This window comes from Aotus nancymaae, unplaced genomic scaffold (genome assembly GCF_030222135.1).
Source record: "Aotus nancymaae isolate 86718 unplaced genomic scaffold, 86718_ANA_hifiasm-v0.15.2.pri h1tg000003l, whole genome shotgun sequence".
In the NCBI taxonomy this organism is placed as follows: domain Eukaryota; kingdom Metazoa; phylum Chordata; class Mammalia; order Primates; family Aotidae; genus Aotus; species Aotus nancymaae.
The window spans coordinates 19151109-19169354 of NW_026988414.1; the positions used below are offsets into that span (position 1 = coordinate 19151109).

Genomic DNA, 18246 nt, shown 5'->3' on the forward strand with positions numbered 1-18246 from the left:
CACACACAACTGCAGAATATACATTCTTCAAGCGTATATGTCACCTTTACCAAAATAGAAATGCTGGGACATAAGCAAGTCTCAACATTTCAAAGAATTAAGTAATTCAGAATATAGCCTCTAATATCAGTAGAATAAGATGGAAATCAATTACAAGAAGATAATTTGACAATTAAGCAATTATATACTTCTAGGTAATAAATATATTTTTAAATTTAATATATATGTATGTATAGTTAGTGTGTGTGTGTGTGTGTGTGTGTGTTTATAAAATAAATCTTTCTGGTGAAAGAAAAACAAGGAGAATTAGAAAATATTTCCAACTGGATGATAATGATAATACATGTCCAAGTTGTGGGATGAAGTTACTTGCTTAAAGAGAAAATAATAGCATTTAGTGCAGACTACAAAAGAAGAAACGTTGAGTATCGACTACGCCAAGAAATTTATAAGAAGGACAATAAATCTACCCAAAAAAAGTAGAAGGAAGAAAACACTACAATTAAGAACATAAATCAATAAAATGGGAAATAAATTTATAATAAAAAGTAATGTATGGATTTGAAAAGACTAATAATAAACTAGCAAGAAAAAGAGAGAAGGCACCAATTATTACACCAGAAATAAAAAGCATGTTATCACTATAGATCCTACAAATAGTAAAAAGACAGTAAAAAGATGCTATGAACAACTTGATGTCAATCAATTTGAAAATTTAGATAAAATGGACAAATACCTAGAAAAGCCACAACTCACCAAAACTAAATAAGAAACATAAAGTTTGAATAGTCTTATATCCATTAAAGAAATGGAGGCCAGGTACAGTGGCTCACACCTGGAATCCCGATAGTTTGAGAGGCCAAGGTGGGTGGATCACGGATCACTTGAGCTCAGGAGTTTGAGACCAGTGTGGGTGACATGGCGAAACTCCATCTCTACAAAAAACACAAAAAATTAGCCAAGTGTGGTGGTGTGTGCCTCTGGTCTCAGCTACTCAGAAGGCTGAGGTGGGAGGATGGCTTGAGCCTGGGAGGCAGAGGTTGTAGTGAACCAAGATCGCACCACTGTACTACAGCCTCAGTGACAAAGTCAGACCTTGTTTCAAAAAAAAAAAAAAAAAAAAAAGTACAATAAAGAATAACAAAGTAAAACTTCAGGTTCAGATGGATTTCACCAGTAAATTCTTCCAACTGCCAAACTCTGCTAGTGAATAGAAACAGAGGGAACAGAGTGTTCTGCCTGCTTCCGGATGAGCAAGAAGACTTATGCTCTGGTTCTTGGACTTCCCCAGCAGCATGGCCCCCAAATGCCAGTCTCCATTCCCACCTCAAAAGAAGAAACCAAGACCACTTCCTGCTCTGGGACCGGAGGAGACATTGGCCTCTGCAGGTTTGCCAAAGAAAGGATAAAAAGAACAGCAAGAAGCAATTGAACACATTGATGAAGTACAAAATGAAACAGACAGACTTCAATAAACAAGCCAGTGAGGAGATTTTGAAAGTAGAACAGAAATATAACAAACTCCACCAACCATTTTTTCAGAAGAGGTCAGAATTGATCACCAAAATCTCAAATTTTTGGGTAACATTTGTCAACCATCCACAAGTGTCTGCACTGCTTAGGGAGGAGGACGAAGAAGTACTGCATTATTTGACCAGAGTTGAAGTGACAAAAAAGATATTAAATCAGGTTACAGAATAGATTTTTATTTTGATGAAGATCCTTACTTTGAAAATAAAGTTCTCTCCAAAGAATTTCATCTGAATGAGAGTGGTGATCCACCTTCAAAGTCCACCGAAATCAAATGGAAATCTGGAAAGGATTTGATGAAACGTTCAAGTCAAATGCAGAATAAAGCCAGCAGGAAGAGGCAGCATAAGGAACCACAGAGCTTCTTTACCTGGTTTACTGACCATTCTGATGCAGGTGCTGATGAGTTAGGAGAGGTCATCAAAGATGATATTTGGCCAAACCCATTACAATACTACTTGGTTCCCGATATGGATGATGAAGAAGAAGAAGGAGAGGAAGATGATGATGATGACGATGAAGAGGAGGAAGGATTAGAAGATAATGATGAAGAGGGGGATGAGGATGAAGGTGAAGATGATGAAGATGATGATGAAGGGCAGGAAGGAAAAGAGAATGAAGGAGAAGATGACTAATAGAACACTGATGGATTCCAACTTTCCTTTTTTTAAATTTTCTCCAGTCCCTGGGAGCATGTTGCAGTCTTTTTTTTTTTTTCCCCTCTTGTGCTCAGTCACCCTGTTTTTGAGGTCTCTTTTCTCTACACCATGGTTCTCAACTTATTTTGGGGGAAATACTTGAGCAGAATACAATGGGAAAAGAGTCTCTGCCCCTTTCTGTTTGAAATTCATTTTTATCCCTTCCTGTCTGAACAAAAACTGTATGGAATCAACACCATCGAGCTCTGTGGGAAAAAAGAAAATCCTGCTCCCTTCGGTCTGCTGGAAGCTGGAGGGTGCTAGGCCCCTGTGTAGTAGTGCATAGAATTCTAGCTTTTTTCCTCCTTTCTCTGTATATTGGGTTCAGAGAGTACACTGTGTCTCTATGTGAATATGGACAGTTAGCATTTACCAACATGTATCTGTCTACTTTCCCTTGTTTAAAAAAACAAAAAAAAAAAACTTAAAAAAAAATGGGGTTATAGAAGGTCAGCAAAAGGTGGGTTTGAGATGTTTGGGTGGTTTAAGTGGGCATTTTGACAACATGGCTTCTCCTTTGGCACGTTTAATTGTGACATTTGACAGACATCCTTGCAGTTTAAGATGACACTTTTAAAATAAATTCTCTCCTAATGATGACTTGAGCCCTGCCACTCAATGGGAGAATCAGCAGAACCTGCAGGATCTTATTTGGAATTGACATCCTCTATTATAATTTTGTTCCTGTTTATTTTTAAATTTTCTTTTTGTTTCACAGGAAAGGAAAGATGATGCTCAGTTTTAAACGTTAAAAGTGTACAAGTTGCTTTGTTACAATAAAACTAAATGTGTACACACACAAAAAAAAAAAAGAAAAAGAGAGGGAACACTCAATTCTTTTATAGGGCAGCATAACTTTTCTATAAAAACAAGGCAAGAACAATACAATAAAAGAAAACCGTATGTCAACTGAGTTCATAAACACAAACACAAACATCTTCAACACACTATGAGAAAACAGAATCCCTACCTCACATCATAAACAAAAAAAATTCCAAATGGATCATGACTTAAATATGAATGGTAAAACAATAAAGCAATGACGGAAACATAAGAGATCAGCTTTATGACCATGGGGTGATCACACATTTTTAAATAGGACATCAAAATCACTACCCCTGAAGTAAAAGATTGATCAGAATCACTACTCCAAAAGTAAAAGGTTTATAAATTGATTTCCATTAAAATGAAAAACAGACATTTATCAAAATGCAGCATTAAGAGATGAAAAGGCAAGCCACACAGAGGCAGAAGATATTGCAGCACATTTATCTGAAAAATCATTTAGAAGCACAAACCTCCATGACATGTTTACCTATGTAACAAACCTGCCCATGTACCCCCAAACTTAAAAGTTTTTTTAAAAAGGAAAAAAATCATTTAGAAGGGAGATAGTCCAATTAAAAATGGACAAAACCTGAATGGGCCCTGAACAGAAATATTAATATTCTAGGAAACATAAATTAAAATATACTCACTAAAATGTCTAAAATGAAAAACAAAATCTGGAAATATCAAGTCATAGTGAAGATATGGAGCAACAGGAACACTCTTACTAAGCTGGTGCAGGTGCTGATTTGTGCAACCACTTTGGATACTAATAGACAGTATCTACTAAAGTTGAACATACACACCAGTTCTATGACTCAGTAAACCTATACCTATATACCCAACAGAAACATGTACATATGTGTACCAAAGGCATGAATGTATGACTGTTCATAAAAGCATAATAGTACAACAAATAATAAATGGCCCCAAACTGGAAATATCCCTATGACCCCATAAACAACAGTATGCATATAAAATTATAAAATATCTATAAAATAAATTATTATACAATAGTGACAAGGAGTGGAGTACTGGAGTGAACTGTATGCAATAACATGGAAGAATCTCACAATCATAATATTATGCAAAAGAAGCCAGACACGGAAGAGTATATTGAAAGGGTCCATTTACGTAATTAAAAAACAGATGAAATGACTCTATGGTGAAGTCAGAGGCTACCTTAGGGAGGTAAGGGAGGACACACGAGGGAAGCTTCTGGGGTTCAGTTAATGTTCTATGTCTCCCTCCAGGTGGTGGTTACAGCAATATATTAGCTTCATAAAAACTAATCAAGCTATACACTAATGATTTGTGCACTTTTGTATCTGTATAATTCAATCAGAAAACATTCAAAAATCCTTAAAAATCCTTTAAAAATGTATATGCAAACCTAATAAATGAAGAGTTATACCATGAACCTAGATGGGAAGACTCAATATTATAAATTATTTAATTTCTCCAAGGAATCTTTAATTAAATGTAATTCTAATTAAAAACCCTCTTTTTTTCTTGCTACTTGTTAGGGTGTTTCTAAAGTTTAAGAAAGTAAATGTGTAAGAAAAGGAAGGCAATTTTGAAAATAATTAGGAGGACTTGGCCTGAAAAAAAAAATGTACCATAACACCACTATAATTTAAATTGTAAATTTCTATTTTTAAGTTAGTATTTGTAAGAAACAGACAAATAGTTGCCACAGAAGAGAATTCAGAAAAGGTCTGCAAATATGTAAAATGAGGGTATAATAAATACTCTGATTCAAATTGTTGGGGAAAGATGGACTCTTCAATAAATGGTATAATTGGTTGAGTTGTAAAAGCAAAACAAAAGCAAATTTAGACACCTGTTTCATACCACACACAAAATCCACATATCTAAATGGCTTTTTTTTTAAGAAAAAAAAAAGCTGTTTCCTTAAAGAAGACAGATTTTCTCAGCCTTTCTCAGCACAACACAACCCACAAGGTATAAAATATAGATGATCAGATGTCAAAAAATTTTGAAAATCCTGCACTGAACTAATTTTAAAAGACAAGAAACATAACTGAAGAAAACACTTATAAAACATAAACCAAGGGCATATGAAAAGCTCCTACAAACCAACAGGAAAAAAAGAACTCACTAGAAAAAGGGCTTGGGATATGACAGGCAATTATTCACAGAACAAATACAAATAACAAAAAGCAATAATAATAGGCATTATAATTAAAATGAGATATATTTCATTTGCCAGATTAGCAAAAATACAAAAAGGTCCATATCTCAATGTTGGCCAGGTTGCTGGGAGCTCACACTCTCAGCCAACACTGGATGACGTCTACATCAGTACAACTTTTTGGTGGGCAATTTCGGCTAAAGGCAGGAATATACAAGTATGCAAAGATAAATGTATGAAGATGTTCACCAAAACCCATTAGCAGATAAATGATTAAATAATTGGGCATATATATATATATTTACAAGCAATTATTAAAAATTGTGTTAGCCTTCTACATGCTAACATGAAAACTGTTCCACAATATATTTACTTAAAAAAAATTCAGTCTAGAACAATATCCATAGCAAGATTCCATTTTTTATAAGAAAAATAAAATTTAAATGATCTGTTTATAATTACGTAAAAAAAAAAATTGGAAGGAGACACATCACATTGGTTAGTGATTAGCCCCATGGGACTTTAAGTTTTGCAGTATGAACATACTATATTTGCAAGCTACAAAATTAATAGGACTTTAAAAATGTAAATATAGGAAAAATAAATAAAATGTTTTTTATTTAGCACAGGAATTCCTCTTTTAGAAATGTATCCTAAGGATTTAATCAGAGAAGTATATAAAAATGTATGCTCAAGGATGTTAAGGAAAATTTATAAAAGAAAAAAACTGGAAACAAATCCTACAGCATTATAAAATAGATTTTGGCACATTTGTGCAATGGAAAAATATGAAGCTACATAACAATCTACTTTCAAAGGCTAAAGATCTTTTGCAAATGTACAAAATGGTAAATACAATTAGATTACAGTTTTTGAAGTATATTTTTGTAAGGAAAAAGTCCAAAATTAAACATCAAAATGCTAAACGTTCCTATCTATAGGTAATTTGAGTCCTGTGATTTTTATTTCCTATTCGATAGTTATTAGTATTTACCAATTATTAATAAATGTCTACTGCCTTAATTATTACTAAAAACTGCCTTAGCATTTTTAAAGCATTATAAGTCTTAACAAAGCAAATGGTGGTTTTACTTCTATTTTTTATTAGTATTTCTTTGAGACAGGCTTTCGCTCTGTTTCCCAGGTTGGAGTACAGTGGCGTGATCACGGCTTGCTGCATCCCCTATGTCCTGGGCTCAAACGATCCTCTTGCTTCAGCCTCTCTTAGCAGCTGGGCCCACAGGTATGCACCACCACACTAGACTAATTTTAAAATTTTTTGTAGAGATGGGGTCTCACTATGTTGCCTAAGCTGGTCTCCAACTGCTGGGCTCAAGCAATCCTACTGCGTTGGCCTCCCAAAGTGCTGGGACTGCAGGCATGAGCCACCACACCTGGCTTTCCATTTTTGTATATGATGGTTCATTCTAAAAATGTTTGCCATCAAATTCAGTGTTTGCTTTTAAAATTATCTTTTGAGATGATGTATCACCAACATTAAGCACTTTATATATATTAGCCATTTTAGTCACATGGAATCCTCTTCAAAAAGATGAGTATGAATAAACTGAAAATAAATAAGACTTTTAAAAAGGAAAAAAACATTTGATTTGTAGTTATTACTCAACTTGAATTCTAAAATTCTTTCCCTAGCAAGGAAATAAAATGTCATATTTTAAGTGTAAAACTTGCAAGCACAGTTAACGATGAGTTCCTTAAGTACTATGAAAATATAAAGGTGTAACCACCTGTAATTTTAAATAATCTATCATCATACAAAAATACAGTCACTGTTTCTATCTGGAATATTCAACTGTGAGTAAAGACTGGTGGAATATTCAGCCATGAAAGAAAAACATTTGCATTTCTGCAAAGTAATTTTGTATGAGAGATGTATTTTCGATGTTTTAACATGTTTTTTCATTATTAAATGATTTTAGTAACACAAAAAAGATGTGTGAAGTTAACCCACTTAATTTTGAACAGCCACTCCTATTCGGCTCAAAGAACACTGTCATATGTGCTAAAGGTAAAATGGTATATGGAGAATTATATCTGACCAAAATGATTCTCCTAAAAATAAGGAAGTTTAGAACATGACATCTCCTTAGCGTGGTATAATTAAAAAAAATTTTTTTAAATATATTTTATTTTTATTTTTTGAGACAGAGTCTTGCTCTGTCTCCCGGGCTGGAGTGCAACGGTGTAATCTCAGCTCACTGCAACCTCCACCTCCTGGGTTCAAGCGATTCTCCTGCCTTGGCCTCCTGAGTAGCTGGGATTACAGGAGCATGCTACTATGCCTGGCAAATTTTTGTTATTTTTACTGGAGACGGGTTTCACCATGTTGGTCAGGCTGGTCTCAAACTCCTGACCTCGTGATCCACCCGCCTCAGCCTCCCAAAGTGCTGGGATTACAGGTGTGAGTCACTGCGCCCCGCCACTTATTTTTAAAAATAGAGAGTCTCACTTTGTTGCTCAGGCTGGTCTCAAACTCCTGGCTTCAAGTGATCCTCCTGCCTTGGCCTCCCAGAGTGCTGGGATTACAGGCGTGAACCACTGTGCCTGGCCACTTATTTTTGAAAATAGAAACAGTCTTGTTTTGTTGCCCAGGCTGGCCTCAAACTCCCAGCTTCAAGCAATCCTCCTACCTTGGCCTCCCAAAGTGCTGGAATTACAGGCATAAGCCACTGGGCCCGGCCTCAGCTTAGTATAATTTTGTACCTATTTAAGAAGTGTCTGACAAGGGGATTACTGGAAGTAAAGAAAAGTGGACAACAGAGCTCCACACACACAGACAAGTGAGTTCATTGTTTGCAGTGGGGCTTTCTTTTCCATTAACAGGATTTTCAGGTTTGGGGCTCCAGGAAGCCTATGATTAATTCAACTGCAGATCCTTTACTAAAGGATTGTTGTTGCCCTACGGTCTGTGTTGGCACAGTCACATGTGCAATGCTTCCCCTTCCAGGGCTTCCCCCTCTTCAGTGGTTAGAAACACTGCACACGGGCTGCCTGGCTCAATCTGCATTGACTGTATATCCTGAGGCCAGCGCACAGTGTCCAGGTCAACAAAATGTTTTTCAAAATGTGGTTTAACTTGGTTTGTTGTAGCTACAAAAATCAGCCAGCTTTGCAGAAAACAATTTATTAAATGAATGAAGACTGGTCATCATGCCTAAATACAGACAAAACACTGTGACTCAAGCATGCTCTCATTATAGAGACACTGTTGACACTCATTAGCTGACTTTATTGGATTGCTTTTCTTATTTCCATACGTTTTAGGCTGTACCAACAAATATTAAAAAAACAATAGAAAATTACACTACATTAGAGGCAAACATTATACACGCAATGGAATAAACTAGACATAAAACTAGATTTTTATTTAGAGCACAAGTACGCAGACAAATATGAAACAAAAACAGTGAGCTGACAAAAATGAGAACATCTTAGTGTAAAAAATCAGTGAGCAGCAAAATAAAGATGAAACCAAGAGAGTACTCTTAACGAAAAAGTTATTATTACCAATATTGACGGGCAGCAGATTATTTGACCAAAAACATCAGTCACATATTTGACACAGTATCAGGAATTTCCCTCTATTTCAATTCACCTTTCTCCTCTTTCTCTCCCAAATTATAATTGTAGCAGCTTTTAAAAAGTTTTTAAATAGGATTTGAGTGAAACAGGCATGTGTGCTTTTTTCATGTAAATCAGTTAAAAGCCAAGTGGCCAGAAAATGTATATAAAAATAACAATCTATAAAATTTGGGGAAAAGTAAATGCATCTTCAAAGAACAGTACTATATTTTTTTCATATAGCAGAGTTAATCTGTTGAAACAGTTTTCTCTAAGTATTACTTGTGGTTATTGTATTTCTACACAGATGTCTGGTCTTAAATTATAGTGACTAAATTGATAGATCTTCTTATTTCCAGTTAACTTCTAAGGGATAGAGTAAAAGAAACCTTAAACACATTCTTAAGATTTGTAAGAAGGATGGAAGACCTTATTGAATACAGCATTCATTCTAAGCCATGAAAGTTCTTTCATTTTAATACATAGTAAGTCTGTTGAATCTAAAACGCTTCCAATCATTTTCTCACCAGATTTCAGGCCTATGGGTTTGGAGTTACATTTGCGGACTACAACATAAAAGGTACAAACTATTACTGACCACGGGGCTAATCTAGCAAATCTACATCTAACTTTGGCAGTGAAAACATTTAAAATTGTGGGAGAAATTGGAAACTCTATAAATTAGAAACCTAATAAATATATATATATATTTGATTTAAAAACTGCCCTAGGCAAAAAGGCCTCAGGACAGAAATACAAAATGTACATAAGACCCAAAGGTGGGAAATAAATCCAAGAGCAGGATTCAAATAAATGTGCCCATTGCTAAATTGTTAATCATCAGGATATATCATGCCATAATCTTTGGTGTCCAAAATATAAAAGGAACTCTTGGTACAAAGGCTCTGCCTGAAAACCTCTGATATAGGAATCAAGAAATACTTTTGTGTGACTCGGGAGGCCACTGGACAAAGGCAGAACTTCTTTAGACCACACATAATTAAATTTATTTTTATTGCTTTATCACCTCATAGAGGGGCGAATGTCTAAAGCATATTCTAGAGAAAAGGCTCACAGTTAAAATCTGCCTTTGTTTTCCTTTAAGCAGAGGTGGTGGGGGCCTCGATGAATTAGTTTCAATAATCTTAGAATTAAATCAGCAATTTCAGCAGCAATGTGTCCAAATACAGCATTGACTGTTGCTATATATCTGACAGTCACACAGAAAGTTTCTATATATTTCAGGAGATCACCCCTTTATTAAAGGAATCTTGTAATTATAAGCCCATTGAACTGACAGAAGGAAACCCTGCACCAAGTGAGGAGTTCTGGTAAATTGGTGTAAAAAGGCTCTTCAGGAGGCAGTCTTTCTAATGCTTTATGAAGGTTTCCCCCACTCATTTTAAGAGTATAAATAAAAGTATAGTGGTATTTCCCCCATATTACATCTTAACAACGTGTAGTAATCTGTTGAAACAATTTTCTCTTTACTTTCAGTTTGTTTGGAATTGCTGAGGCAAGATGGAAACATCAGGTACCAAACCAGACAGGTGGGCATGACAAAATCCTGATGGCCATAAGGCAACGAAGTATGTTAAGTAAGTCTATGTAAATGCTGTGTGTAAAAGTTAACACGTGGGAACTGTGAGGTTTCAATGGTTCTTTATAAAGAAAATAAAATTACTGAATATTCTTTTTTTCTTTTTTTTTTTTGAGATGGAGCCTCGCTTCCTCACCCAGGCTGGAGTTTAGTGGCGCAATCTCAGCTCACTATAACATCCACCTCCCAGGCTCAAGCAATTCTCCTGCCTCAGCTTCCTAAGTAGCCAGGATTATGGGCGTGAGCCACCACACCCAACTAATTTTTGTGTTTTTAGTAGAGACTGGGTTTCATCATGTTGGCCAGGCTGATCTTGGGACTCCTGATCTCAGGTGGTCCACCCACCTCAGCCTCTCAAAGTGCTGGGATTACAGGTGTGAGCTACCATGTCTGGCCTGAGTGTGCTTATTAAATGAAATTCAAACAATAAGCCATGATAACCAACAAAAATAATGTATGCACCTCATAATCTTCTGCTATTACATTGTTCAGCCTAAAAATATCCAGATCAAGGAAACGTCTACTGCTCTGCTGTCATTCGATTGGATTTTTCTGCAAGATATTCAAATATCAGAAGAAAAAAATATTTAAAATTCTAGAGGGGCGAGTACTAGAAAATTCAGAATTCTTGCTTTCTTTCTCTTTTTGCAATTTTTTTTGCTCTCAAAGAGCTGGGAAAGTGTCTGACCTAGCCTGGAATTATAAATATGACACAAAATTTTCAAGTTTGGCACCACTTTGACAACTACAGTATTTCTTTCTGTAGAGGCCACTAAGTGCTGGCTCAAAATATTAAACAATGAAGTACATAGTTACTTAAGTCACACATACAAATGTTGACTGGCACAGCCTTTTAACACAGTTTTTCAGTTTAACTACAGTAAGTGGTAGCAGCAATGGTTAACAATTCCACATCAACACCACAAACACATATATGAAAGAGCACCTATAACAACATGCAAAATCTTAACATCATCACTGAATATTACACAATGCATAGAAATGGTAATGATTTTTGGCAAGGTTTTTTTTTTTTTTTTGTAACAAATGCTTTATAAAACAAAAGTTATTTTGTTATAAATGCTATTTAAAAAGTTGTAACAATCTAATGGATTATAGATATAAAAGTTCAGTTAGATAAAGTTAATCTGAGTGGATAAATACTAAATATGGACCTCCTACTTCATCCAATATAAATAATCAATTATAAATTAATTTCTAGTGGAAGTATACTAAGGTATTTGATTTATAAAAGAATTACAGAAAATAAATGGACATAAAAATCACTAAAATACAATATACATAATTACTGTTAGGAATCTATATTGCTGATATCTTCCTAATTCTACTTATCACAAACAAATAAATAATGCCAAAGCATTTTCAAAGCTCTTATTGAAATGAATGTATAATGGTAAAAATGCTAATTCCAGTGTAATACCAAGACAAACATTAGAAGTTGAACATAATTCAACATTCCAAAGAAAGACAAATCACACTGTACCTTTTTAAAAAACACCTAACATTTGAACTTTTTTCAACTATGATCTGGTAAATATGATTTTTAAAATAAAAATTTGTGAAATGTTTCAATATTTATGCTTGAGTTCCTTTTCAGAAGAGTAAGCAAGATGAGAAATACAAATAATTTGCATTTAAGTAAGTCTATGTTTCTACATCTACTTACTGTAGGCCTCGTTCCTTAGTTACCATTTTCCCCCTTTACTATATCTAAATAAATTTACTTCAGAAGCATCCTAATTATGTTGATAGAAAATTGATCCTCTGATTGAGAATATGTCCCAAAACTTTAAATACGGTTTTTAAAACTTGCCATAGGCTAAAAAATATTGTGGGTTGAATTCAGAACCAGCAGTATAGATGCTATGTAGCTGGATATCCAAGTGAATATCAAATTAAACAAAATATACTTTCTTGTTCATATCTATAACTAGAATTCACATTCTTGAAGACTGTAGTTTGTTTCTCCTCCACAACTGAAAACTAAATATAAATGGGGCAGGCTGAGAGATGTTCGTTAGAATCAAGGAACAATTACATTTACAGATTTTCCTATTAAACTCCAAAAAGAAAAGTTGCTAAAACTAAGATGTAACATAACACAATGAAAAGTGAAATGTCACATTCAGAAACAGCCTATTGGAACTTGGCAGCTTGAATCTACTCCTAAGATAAATTTGTGGGTTTTAAAAACAATTAAAATTTGGAAAACAAGAAGTAGAAATACAGGGTTGTTTTTCTTCTCTAAACTCTACCTTTGGGCAGGAAGTCAGAGTGCCTGGTTCTAGTCCTGGTTTTAACCCTCACAAGGGAAATCTCACACCCTAACAAGGTGTGAAAACCTGGGCATTCACCACCTTTCTCTGGGGCTATTTCCTCTTCTGTAAAAGAAGGACGGATTAGGCCAGAGCAGTGGCTCGTGCCTGTAATCCTAGCACTTTGGGAGGTGGAGGTAGGGGAATTACTTGAGTCCAGGAGTTTGAGACCAGCCTGGGCAATACAGTGAGATCCCATGTCTGCAAAAAATTTTTAAAAATTAGTCAGCCATGGTGGTATGAACCTGCAGTCCCAGCTACTGGAGAGGTTGAGTTGGGAGGACTGCTTGAGCCCAGGAGTTCAAGGCTGCAGTGAGTTGTGATTATGCTACTGCACTCCAGCCTGGACAATAAGCGAGACCCTGTCTCAAAAAAAAAAATAAATAAATAAATAAAAATGAAAAGGTGGATTAGATGTTTCCAATTTTATTTTCCAGCTAGCACACCTGAAGGATGCATTCTAGAGGTAACAGCAGCTCAGTCAGCCTAGTGAGTCTCAAAGGAGGGTAGGGGGTAAGGAACATGAGATCTCTGGGGAATTTGTTTGAGGTTGTGTTTTCTTGGCTATTTCTATCTCCTTGCCCTCCCCAACTCCATGAGGACGTGGTGACCCCTACTCTTCACAGCACTAAAAATCACTGGGCTAGATGAGCTCTTGGGTCTCTTCCAGATCTAGCCTCTATGACAAATAATTCAACAAAGACAATGGTTTACATTAACACTCAGACCTAATTAATATTCTAATCAAACTGGGACTCTGACCTAATTAATACTCTGGTTCTAATTCACAAAGGTCATTGTTTACATAAGAACTCAATTTAAGTGTATTAAAATGCCATCTTTAAAAATATAATATAATTTTCAAGCTTTTGCTCAGTTTTGACAGGCCCAGTTGGTCAATTTATAAATAGGTTGCACCATGAGAAATTGTAAATGTCTCCCCTTTCTGTTTAGAAAAGTAAAGTTAGAGTTCTTGGTACTCTGTGAACATCATCTCTTCTTTTCTGTTGTTATATATCACTAGAAATACACCAACTCCCAACAGGATATTTGCAATGTATTTCTTTATTCCAGTTCTATTTGTTGGCGAGGAGCTCTAAAATTATCCTAGCTTCATCACTTTGCTTTATGAAAGGCTATGCACTCAGTATCATCTCAGCCAGATTCAAGTGGGAAGGGAAAGCAATGTTTGAATACCACACATTAAACAAAAAACAATTGAGGATGCCCTTACCAATGTGCATTTCTTAACTCATCACTGACTATCTGTACCATATCGTATGGTAGATGTACAGAGACATAGCTTGCATAATACAATTCTGTTTGGCAAACATTTATTAAACTGGTAGAGAACTTACTAATTCTTCAATACTTATAACTATTTTTTAATGAATGGACCCTTTAAAAGATATCTTGCTGCAAGAAATTATATATTCCCCTTGACTTTCCTCCCTAGGCTTAGACATTTATTTCTTCTATCATATGGGAGAGAATTTTTATTTACAGATGCTTAGTTTTACAGCTTTATTTTGGCTAGAGAAATAAGGATCAAAATATACTTTTCCTATAGATAATCAGTCAGAAGAGGGCCGATTTAGATCAGAAGTGTCTGTCTCACATTAAGCAGATAGTCAAACCAGAAAAAATCTGAATAGGTTCACCGTCTACCTCTAATTCATATTTAGTATCTGGTCAATGGCAATCAATATTGGCTTATAGGCATTCCCTCTGCCTAGACCCTCCCACTTCCCTGTCTGAATTATAAAGGACTCTCTTGAAATTGGGGTTTTGGCTTTAACTGGAGTAAAAATAAGTGACAATCACTTAAATATATACTTCCTTGTGCATAAACACACTTGCCTCCATGACAAAGTTAGGTGTTTTTTTAAAGAGTGACACAAACTTCTGCTCTCTGCTGGTAACCAGGGGTAAACAAACTACTTAACATCTCATCTCAAAATAACTATAGTAATGGGGCCTAAATAATGTTGTACTAATGAATGTGCCGGTGATGGCTCTGATCTCAATCAAGGTAGAGTTGAATTAATATTGATGACTTTATTACACCTGGAATTTCATTTATAATTTATAACTTCAAAGGGTCTACAGAAGCACAGCAACACTTCTTGAACAAGCAGCTATAGCAGAAAAAGAGAGTGCTTAATGGGATCTAGATCTAATTTCAGATACCGATGCTCTTATATATTAACTGTGACATGGGCAAAACATTTGACTTCTCTGATTTCCTCAATTATAAAAGAGAAATAATAATACTTACCTAATGGACTACTGTGAGAATTAAGTGAAACAACTTATAAAGTACTCAGTACAATGGCACATTGTCAGTGCTTAAGAGATGATAGTCACTGGTAACAGATCTACACATTCTGATGCATGTGTGCACCTACGTGAACACAATGGATAGTACAGAAATGACTTCACTTTATTGATTTTAAAACAGGCTCTAAAGAAGATTCTCCACAAAATACTCAAAGAGGCATTATGTATGGATTCTGCAGCAAACCAACATATTCAATGAAAAAATAATGAATAAACTGCATGAGTACAAAGTTTGGAAAACTATGCAAAATAGTATTAGCATAGAATTTTTTGCTGGGCTCTCAAAAATGGAGTAACTTTTATTACAATGTCTTTTCTAAATTCTTTGAGAGCAGGAACTATTTCATGTATCTTTATACCCCTCCCAGTTTGGACCCTAGCTGTTCAATAAATATTTGTTGATGTGACTACAAATTTTCATCTCAATAGTCATTGATTTCATGGCATCTGGAAGCTAAGCCTTATGATTTAGACAAGTAAATGCTATGAAAGTTTCAGCTAACAATAATCTAATTGAAAAACCAAAGAGATCAGATGTGTGCTAGAAAATTTTCAGACTACTCTTTTGTAGAACTGGAAGTGATTTAATATACGGAAAATTTAACCATAGGGAAAAATAATTATAAAATAAATATACTAAGTTATTGATATATATTTATAAGTTATATTCAGACCAGCCCTAAATAACCATGATATCAAATGGAATCTTAGAATAAGCTGTCTTGGATAAATATCCTGACTATCTCTAACTTTTTCAAACATCATAGTTGTTTTTTTTTTAAATTGCTAGCATCTATGGTTTTCAATAGTCATTCACATGAATATGGTAGAAAGATTATGCAGTTATGTCATCCAAATGCTGACAGATTGGTTCAGTGTTTTTGCTGTAGACAGTGCAAAACTTTCAGTCATGTGAGGAACACTGGAGAGTTTCTTACATGACATTGCATTGATCTTAAAGTATAAGCACTGCAAATAATGGCTTTATTTGAGCCACAGGATTGCCTGAAACGGCAGCACGTTCAGTTGTAGTGAATACCTGCTGGACTGTTGATTTTTTGCTAAAGTATATGTGCAATTTTGACATTTCCCTCTGCCACAGCACGAACATGATTTTTTTCTTAATATTCCAAATGATAAAAATGGCATCTGGCAGTATCATTTAGATAAACACACAAAATTTAGAGGTAGTTGTAGATTTTCACAATATTATTAACTCCAAGAGATAACACCAGTACTTTGGGAGGCCAAGGCAGGAGGATCTCTTGAAGCTAGGAGTTTGAGGCCAGTCTGGACAACACAGTGAGACCTCATCTCTACAAAAAATTAGCTGAGCATGATGGCGTGCGCCTGTAGTTCCAGCTACTTGGGAGGCTGAGGCTGGAGGATTTCTTGAGCCCAGGAGTTTGAGGTTACAGTGAGCTATGATTGTACCTCTGCACTCCAGCCTGGGCGACAGAGCAAGACCCCCACCCTGTCTCTAGTCAAACAAACAAACAAACAAACAAACAAAGACAGATACTGTAATTTGGCTATGCTTCTACCAAGCCATTATTCAGAAAACAGTTTTCTGAAACTAAAAGTCACGATGTTCCTATTTTGGTTTGAGTTATCACAGAAACATATAAATAAATAAAAATAATTCACATTCTCAATTTGTGTTATTCTACATGAAAATGCAATATGATTAAGCAGGACAAAGATTTTCATTTTAGTATCTAAATAAACACAGATAAGGAACTGACATATTCTAGTTCTGCTTTCTCAGTGCATACTGACTACCCTTCTTCCTTAAGACAAACTTACTGTGCTGTCAGAAACATATCAAAAATTTAGAAACTATGTCAATTAAAAATTAAATGCACCATATCATTTTAAGTGTTTCACAGAGACCTTTTTTCAAACATGAGAGGTAATCACATAAAAATAACTATTTTTTTTAAAGAGTTCCCTAAAGTAGGCTGTCTGATGCAGTAAGGACTAGCTACAGAATAAGGAGAAAAGGAAGGTTTTGTAAAGAGAAGTGGGAGAAAGAGGCTCTGTGGTTCCAAATGTATGGGGGTGGGAGAGGACTAGAGGACATGGTGCCACCATGAAAGATCACTCAGGATTCCTTTTGATCAGACATCCTTCGGAGATGTTAAGATGCTGTGTCCCCAGCTCTGGCTCAAACCACTGAAAATTAATTTATGAGTTGGTCCTGAGAAAGGTAAATAGAAAAAAACTCTGGAGTCAAATGACACACTACCATTTCTTTAGCTATGATCTAACTGACTTATTTTGACCTGACCATAAAATGAAGATAATTCACCTTTTCAAAGTTGCAAGATTAAGATAATGTATACAGAAATAAATATGTAAGTACTGAAATATATCTGAAGAAATATTTGCCAAAATGTTAACAGTAGTTATCTTTGGCTAGAAGATTTATGAATATGTATTTTGTTTTCTTTATCCTTATCTGTATTTTCCTATATATATTTTTATAATTAGTAACTATGACTTACATATGTGATGCATGTAAGTCACTCGGCACAGTGCTGGCATGCATTTTGCTAGCTCAAAAATGGCAGCTCTCATCATTATCAATCAAAAACATAAAGCAAGACATTCTCTGCCCTTTCTTCTTGTTTCTGGATGTATAAATAAATGCTTTTCTATGGAGGAAAAGCCATGAGAATGAGGTTAATTTCACCAAAGTCCACGGCCGACTTCCCACTCCTGAGCCAAATGAAAGGTCACAGCTTAGAGGAACGGGTCTTTATATGGTTATGACTTGGTGTTGGAAGGAGTTCCCTGACCATGGGAGAGCTTAGCTCTGTGATGATTTAGCAAAGCAATTCAGAAAGGAAGTTGTTCTGCTTATATACCAAATTAATGTACAAAATACCACCTACCTTTCTAGCTAATGTGAATTATGAGGTTGCCTTGAAGAACAAATATCTCCCAATAGAATTCTCAGGTCCAGTGAAACAACCAAGATTTGGAATTTATGTGTGTTGCTGATTACACAGGATAGGAACCTAGCTCAGCTTTCTTGTGGTTCTAATGTCTAACTTTATTTTATTTTTGAAGTATCTTAACTAATAATTCACCACAGGCTTCAAGACTTGAAAACAAAGAGTTTGGAAAAACTGCCACAAATGTTTAACCAAAATTATTATAATAATTGCAGGA

At 35.2% G+C, this 18246-nt stretch overlaps 1 protein-coding gene and 1 pseudogene across 2 annotated transcripts in view; one reads left to right on the forward strand and one right to left on the reverse strand.

Moving 5' to 3' along the window:
* The window catches only part of KIAA1958 (KIAA1958 ortholog), a 180800-nt gene that overhangs the window by 34287 nt on the left and 128267 nt on the right, over positions 1-18246 (reverse strand). The window lies entirely within an intron of this gene.
* Positions 1127-2421, forward strand: LOC105723684 (protein SET-like; annotated as a pseudogene).